This window comes from Neltuma alba, unplaced genomic scaffold, assembly GCF_004799145.2.
Source record: "Neltuma alba isolate B1F8T4 unplaced genomic scaffold, ASM479914v2 tig00001947_pilon, whole genome shotgun sequence".
Taxonomy (NCBI): Eukaryota; Viridiplantae; Streptophyta; class Magnoliopsida; order Fabales; family Fabaceae; genus Neltuma; species Neltuma alba.
In genome coordinates this window covers 44,564-52,873 of record NW_021632682.1, presented here as the reverse complement: position 1 = coordinate 52,873, position 8,310 = coordinate 44,564, and positions in this window count along the sequence as shown.

The window sequence follows — 8,310 nt, the reverse complement described above, 5'->3', positions numbered from 1 at the left end:
ACTGACAAAAAAGAAATAATGTTCGGAAAGTATTAATAAAAGAGGGCGGCGGCAATCCATCTGATCAGGCTCATCCTTAACGAACAAGAAGTCAAAAATTCTGATTGCCATTATTTTGCCTATCTTTAATCCTTAGAGCCGCCTACTATGCTACTTTGATCTCTTTGTTCCCCATAATATAGTGCCGCGCCTTCAAAATTTTATGCTTCTATAATTAAAAAATGAGCCAAAAAAAATATAATACCAAATATTCACAAAGGAAAAATTTTCAAAAATTGTAAAAGTAAATTCAATGTATTTATTTAGAAATTAATTCAAAAATCACTCTTGCATATAATTCATATCTAATAAATATATCTTAACTCAATTAGGATGTTAAAGACTTAAGTTAACATAAAATGATATCTAAGAAATATATATATATCAATAACATATAGAAGTAATTCATTTAAGAAAATCATATTTTATAATTGTTGCTGAACAAAATAATTACTATATGTATCCAATGTAATGTTTTAAAAGTAGGACTGTATGGTGAGGAAAAAAACTAATAATTTTAAACTAATGACTTAATAATTAAATAAAAATTAAATAGAAAAGAATTGTGTATGGATAATATATACACACACAAACACGAGCACAATAAACTTAATTAAAAACATAATAAGTTTTGAATGAAATAACAGCGTATGGTTACAAATGGTCTGAAAATATATTGGTTTTTTTTCATAGGGTCAATTGTTTTAACTTTTTTCTGGAAAAAATGTTTTAACTTTCTTGATAGTTTATTTATTTATTTTTTTCATTAGATCCATCCGACCTCTAAAAATTACTCTAATTCCGATCTAATTTTGGATTTCACCTCCATAGCAGTTGAACCCAAATTAATCATAAAAATAATCTTTTGATCTAGACTAAGCCGTTAAGTCCATTCTAGTTCTTTCATCAAAGATCAAGGTAACATATTAAATGCATAATATCAATAATAAGTCAAGGTCAAGTTGGGCAATAAAAATTTGGACACTGGTTTTTTCTTAGGCACATTTTTTTTTATATTAGAGACAATATAATTACTCCCCCGGTCTTTAATATAAGACCTATTTAACTAATTTGATTAGATTCAAAAAGTTAGGTAAATTATTTAACTATAATACATATGTCATGTTTTTCCTAAAATACCTTAATTATTTTCATTATCTCCTCCCTCCCTCTCATACTTAATCATGGTTGAAGAAGTATTAATAAGGGTAATTTGAAAAAAAAATTGATAAATATAAGAAATGGGTCTTATATTTAGAATCAAAATCAATTGCATAATTAAATCTTATATTAAAGATCAGAACAGTATATTCGGAAAACTCGCTAATTTAAACACTTATCCTAATAGAATTAACTCGGACACTTGGCATTGATTGGAAAATGCTAGTAAGTCAAGGACCATTGGGGCCACAACGCACAAGTTGATCGCGTCGGCTCATCTAGCTTCGATCTACTCCAACAATTATTTTTATTTTAATTATATAAAAAGGTTCTGGTTTAATATTGATGCTATCCAATTATAGATACTTAAGCCTTCAAAAAGCCTATAGGAAAATCTTTTCAAGAAAATCAGATTAAAAAAACACATATTCTATACATAATTTTAAATAATTTGAAGTCCATGCCTTTATCAAATCTTGCTTAACTGTAAACATCATAAAAAATCCAGATTAAAAAAACACATTTCCATGAAAATGAAAAAAAAAAAGGTGCCCTCTTTATCTATATTAGAAAATTCTCATAATAAATAAATAATTGTAAATGATAAATTAAAGTAGGCCATGTGCATGATATAAAAGATTAAATGAGTTGTTATTATTGATGCCATGAGTCCCATCCACTTGACCTGTGAGGCTGTGATTTAGATATGCTATAGATTGTGTTTATCAATGAAATTTTTTTTCCTAAAAACATAAAAAGAAAACCTTGATTGATAAAGATATTTTTAAAAGAGAAGACCTTAGTCTTCAAGGTGCTGCAAATAAACTTACAGGATTAATAGCATGTTCGAAATCCTGGGAGACATACTTTCTTGATGGGGCCATAACAAGTACCATGATGACATATAAAGTATTGACAACGGGACTAGCATTAAGTCGGTCCAACCATTAACTTCAGAGAGAGAGGGGGAAAAAAAAAAAAAAGACAACAAACTTCAACTAGCATCCTAATTAGCTTGGGCAGCATCCCTCTCCAAAATCCTTCTAAGCAGGGCTGATGGCCTTCACACCCGATCACCTAAGGATGACCGTCTCAATGAAGTTTTAGTAACCCAGTCAACGCCAAATCTGCTTCTAATAGTGTTCAGGAAATTACAAGGTAGAAATAGAGGGAATTTGGGAAGTTTAGAGAGGGAGAGAGAGAAAATAGAGACGAAGAAAAGAATATCTAAAATCAGGATCTGAAATTCTAGATGAAAAACAAGAGAAATTATATTGGATAATACTTCATTTCCCCTATAATGCTGCATACAAAAATAACTTATGCTACCTCTCGTCCTTATTATAAAACATTATTTATAGACTACAAATGATATTTTAAAATTTGGACCGAAGGTAGGATAGTCTAACAGAGAAATAACTGAAAAGAACCACCTCCTAACAACATAACAGTTAAAATAAGATAGGAAACAAAAAAATAACTAAACTTAAAGCAACATAAGTTTGCATAAACTACCCTTACATCAAACTTATACCTTGTCCAATTCCTTCTTCCTTGAATAAACAAGTAAAGGACGCTAGATTCTAACAGTTTCTTTGGGAATCCAAAGACAAGAATGATTCTTACTTAATTCTCTTAAGAAGTGAAGGTTCTCAGAGAGAGTTTCACACCTCCAATCAGTACTTCATTAACAGATTCAAATTGAATATCCTCCAGCTCATTTTCAATAGTAAAGTTAACTAAGAGCATTAACAAGGGCAATTTCTTCAACCCTTAATGCTAAATCAGAATGAATAAGTCTTGCATTTCCATCAATTATCCAACCATGGGAGTCTCTAACAGTGTAGACTACCGCTACCTTACCACAATTAGGGTTAAAAGCACAATCAAAGTTAGTTTAATTTAAGAGTATTACCTTCAAGAATTTTGCACACCTTAATCCTAGTTGAAACAGTTCTAAAAGACAAGTTATTCACAATCAGAGTTACAACTAAATCAGAATGAATAAGCTTTGCATGCACTATAGGAGAAGATGCTTTGGCTACTCCTCATCAACTTTGCATGCTAGTCACTATTATCAACTATGTACATTGAAATCTCATATATGCACAACATAATAAAGAACTTAACTAATTAATTTAATCAACCTAAATAACTAAATAACTAAAATTAAATTCTTTCACTATTTTATGCACCCAAAAGTTGTTTAATAAATCAAAGTTAACATATTTTAACTCAGATATCATTTTGCAAAATTTTAAAAAAATACATAATTGCCTAAAACAAAATATTGGCACAAAAATATATTACGCAAAAATAAAATAACAGACAGAGAAAAGATTTTACAAAATTTCAAAGTAAGTTAAAATAGCCAAATTGATTTCCCTTATATTTAAATAATTTAAATGGCACATAAAATATATTAGCCCAAAACTGTTTCTAGAAATAAAACAAAATTGTCCCATATAACAAAAGACAAAACAGAACCCAAAAACCAAAGTTCTAGAAACAAGCAAAAAAGTCTAGGCCCAAAAGTAGTCCTAAATAATAAATTAGAGAACTCAAACAGTGTTTATTTAACCCAAATAATTTCTCAAGGGTTTTACCAAATTGGCCTAAATTTTTCAAGAAAATGAAAATAATTTTCATGGTTCAAATTGGTTTCTAAATTAAATCAAAGTAGGCCAAGAGCAAATAGCCTAAAGCGAAGCCCAACAATATTTTTTCAGAAACATTAGAACAATATTTAAGCCTAAACAAAGGGCCCAATCCGTCATTGCTGATCAAAAGAGAAAAACATAAGTGTGGCCCAAAGTAAAACAATGACCAAACAGTAGTTTTGGACAAAACAATCTCCCAGGCCCTAAAACGTAAGTTGCAACACTGCTGGATTTGTTTCTTAAACCCAAGTAGACCAAAAGGTAAAAGGCCCATTCTAAACAAATGAAATAAAAACCAGAAAGTTTGCATAGCCCATATAAATGATAAATTAATAAATTAATTTGATTTTTGAATGTCCAGACCGAAAGCCCAACAAATGGAACAAAAGCCCCGAAAGAAATCCAAATCTCGGCCCAGAATAGAAAACAAAATGACCGAAATGAAAACAAAAAAACAGAAAATAAATTGAATGACAACGGCCCAATACAAAAATTGGGCCCAAAATGAGTCGGCCCATTTTCCAAAATAAATGAAACTATGCATTTTACTGGGCCCTTGGACAACGTCGTTTCGGCCTGTGAGGGAGTCTTCTTCTTCATGGGGTCAGGTTAGGTCAACTCTTGACCCAGTTGCGACCCGACTTGAAAGCATCTCACCACCGCCGTCGCTACAGTTTCACGAACTGGCAATCAAAATCTAGCAATATTGACGCCGTTTTGCAACATTGCCGATGGCGATTTTAACAGCCTGATGCCGAGAAACCAACAGCAAGTATTTTAACCCAAAACAAATCAAAAGCTTTGGACTTTGAAGAGGGAAATGAGACAGTGATTTCGGGCCCTCATCGTCGACGGAGTTGGTAACGGCGATCATCAAAGGGGCAAGTTTTCACCCTCCTCACATCCCATTAACCCCAAAAATCACAGATTCATATTCAACTGTACAAAAATCAAACTTTAATTGCATTAAACGAAAGTAATCGGACTTTCAAAATTTTTTTGGGCTATGGTTTCCGACATCAATAATGTTGGTGAGGATGACGCGGACTATTCTAGGCCACTTGTAGCCCGAAGATTTCCATGTATGATCTGAAATTTGTTTGGTTGGAGGGGAGGGGAGGGGAGGGGAGGGCAAATGAGCTCCTCCTCTCGTTTGGTTAAAACTTTTGGAAGGGGAGGGAGTTAAAATGTCCCCTCCCCTTCTCCTATTTTGGCTCCCCTCTAAATTGGAGGATTTTGAATAGGAGTCAAATTTTTGGACCATTATGTCCTTATAGTTTTTTCAATATTCCACTTCTACTCATAAAATATATTATTATAATATTTATTTTAAATAAAAAATATATTGTTCTAAGTAAAAAAATAAAAAATAATACATTATTATAATTAAAAATATATTATAAAAAATTATTTAAATAAAAAATTATAATATTATAAAATTAATTGTTTTTTATAAATATATTATTTATTAAATATATTTTAAAGCTGAAAAAAAAGATAGCCTAAAGAGAATAAAATTTCATTTTTCTTAAAGCATATAAAATTTGTTAATTTGATTATTTCAAATATATTATTATATTAATTAGAATAAAAATTACTGTACCAATTTTTAATACACATATTAACATGATAAGACTGAAATTTTATTAAATTATATGATTTAAATTAAGATGTAAATTAATTTATATAATATATCAATAAAAAACATAAACTAATATGTAAGGGTAAAATGATAAATTGATTATTACTATCCCTCTCCTCCCCTCCTTGAACCAAATAAGGAATCATTAAATATCCTCCCCTCCCTTCCTTTTTAATCAAACCAAACAAGGTGAGGATAAAACCCCCCTCCCCCCTCCCCCCTCCCCTCAAACCAAACAGACCCTGAAAGGGAAGCTTGCTCATAAAACTCAAATCCAGAATAGACTTTAAACAAATGATATATTAACCACATATTGAAACCTATTTCCTGTAATCAACTTCGATATTTGAGACGAGATGAATGTGGGTTTTTTTTCCCCTAAATTCTTTTTTTTTTTACCAGATTTTTTCCCCAAATTCATGACTGAAACCCGACCCAATATCATGAGTTGACGGATCAGAAAACTTATTTTCACAAGGAAAATATTCACAATAATCTAGGTGGAAAAAATAAAATTAATCGATAGAGGAAAAATAGCAGGCAAAGGGGGATCTAGAAACCTAGCTCTGATGCCGAGCAATCCATATGAACACATATATTTATTCAAATAGTCACATAGAATTTTATAATCATCACAGTAGTAGCAGAAGATTTATAAATTCCTCTCACCATGCTAAATAATTCGAAAGGGCAATCTACAATGCTCACAATCTAAATCTAAATTAGAACAACTAAAATCATAGAAACATGTCAGTAGAAAGAATGTTAAGATTCTTTTAATTAGAAGATGGGTACAGTGATGAAACTAACAAGAGCCGCCACCAGTCAGGGACCTTGAAGTTGATTTTCTCTCTATTCACTCACTCAGTCTGCTGCCGTCAAAACCTAACCATCATCAAGATTATGAAATGACTAAAAAGGATTGAATCTAAAATCCTACCTAGACTGGGCCTAACTGACTAATGAGCCGCGCTCAGAATATTTTAATTAAAACAAAATAACATAATATGGTATAAAAAATATGTAATTAAAATATCTTACATATACTTCATAAAAAACTTCCATCAAAAAAACACCCATGTGGGACAAAAGTCTAACACAAGAAAAAAAGTACATCATGTCATTATTAATACAACAAAATCAATAATAACAGTTTAGGGGAAGCGTAGTATAATTTAGGGGATATGATACTTCATGTGGAGTTTTTTGGTAGCGTATATAGTTGCGGGGAAGCATGTACGCTTCCCCTAATCAATTGAGTAATGTCCATTAATACCATATAAAAAGATCTTTTGGATTAATGTAACAAAAGATAGAGTGCGGCATGAAATGGAGGAAGCATTTCAAACATGTTTCCGTTTTGACGGTGAAAAGGGAATGTGGATTTGCCTAAAAATTGAAAGGTGTATGCAAATAGAGTATGCTTGTGGTTTTGATTAACATACGGAGACATTCTGAGATATCCTTGCTCTTAATGGCAATTTTGAATGGTTTGTGCTTCATGCTACTTTAGATATAAATAGTTTATTACATCAATTCTAGTTTATTTGGGGTCTTCTATGTCCATTTAATTTATGTTTATGTACTTTATGGATTGGGCTCTCGATTTTACCGGGAAAAAAAATTGGTATATGAATACGACGTCAATAAGTAGCTGCCCAAATTTAAGCTCAATTGTTAATATGGCTGTGCGTTTGTGTTTACATTGATTTTTTCTTTTTTTAAATACGCTGGAAACTAAAAATGGCAGGAAGAAGCTAAAAAACTTAGGACTTGTTTGTTTTTGTTTTTTGTTTTTCTTGTTCTTAAAATAATTTTATAAAATTGTTTTTTAGAACAAGTTTTGAAAACAAAAAACAAAAGAATTTGTTTGGATAATAATTTTAAAAAAACATGTTTGAAAAAAAAAGCTCATAAAAAACCACACTGTGATAGTTACTGTTGGTAATAGTAAGTGGTAGATAATAGGTGAGAAGAGAAAAAGATTTCTCAAAATTTTTCGAAACAAGAAATAAAAAACATAAAAACAAAAACCGAAAAACCTATAAAAGTTATTGTGGTTTTTTTGTTTTTAAAAACATGTTACTTTTTTTGTTTTTTAAAACAATCAACTAAGAATAACTTACCAAACAAGTTTTTTTTTTGTTTTTTTGTTTTTAAAAACAAAAAATTATTTTTAAAACAAAAAACCAAACAAGTCTTTGGAGTCCTAGTGGAGCATCTCTCTATGGGTGTCGGGATGGAAGACTTGCAAGCCAAGCGTATCTTGTAGAGCTTGCTTCGCCGGGGGTTAGCCATCAAAGTGTGTCCTCCATCAACGATTTGGAATCCAGCTTGCCAGTCCCTCTTAATCATATGGCGCACTTCGGTTACTGCATTCCAGTCCTTGTGTGAGTCCAGTGTATTATCCCAAGCATGCTTTAATCCCATTAGGCACACGCCCACACGTATCTTTTACATTGACTGTTAAATAACATATGAATATCACTATAAAAGAATGAGTTAAAATCAGTTTAAAATAATAAATATGTAAGACATATTTTTTTTTCTCAGTATACCCTTATTAATGAAGAAAATAAGTAAAAAAATATAATAAATAAATTAAAGACGAAAGAAAATATATCGGGCCTAAAATTAAAAAAAATCATTAAATGTTTAGATAAAAATTAATGTTATTTTATATAAAAAAAAGCCACCCCAACGAAATTTATCTTATATTTTCAACAGGAGTAAATAATAATTAAAAAATAAATAAATAATGATTTTTGGTCGAGATTGACGGATTGATGATGGTAGCCTAACTCTATA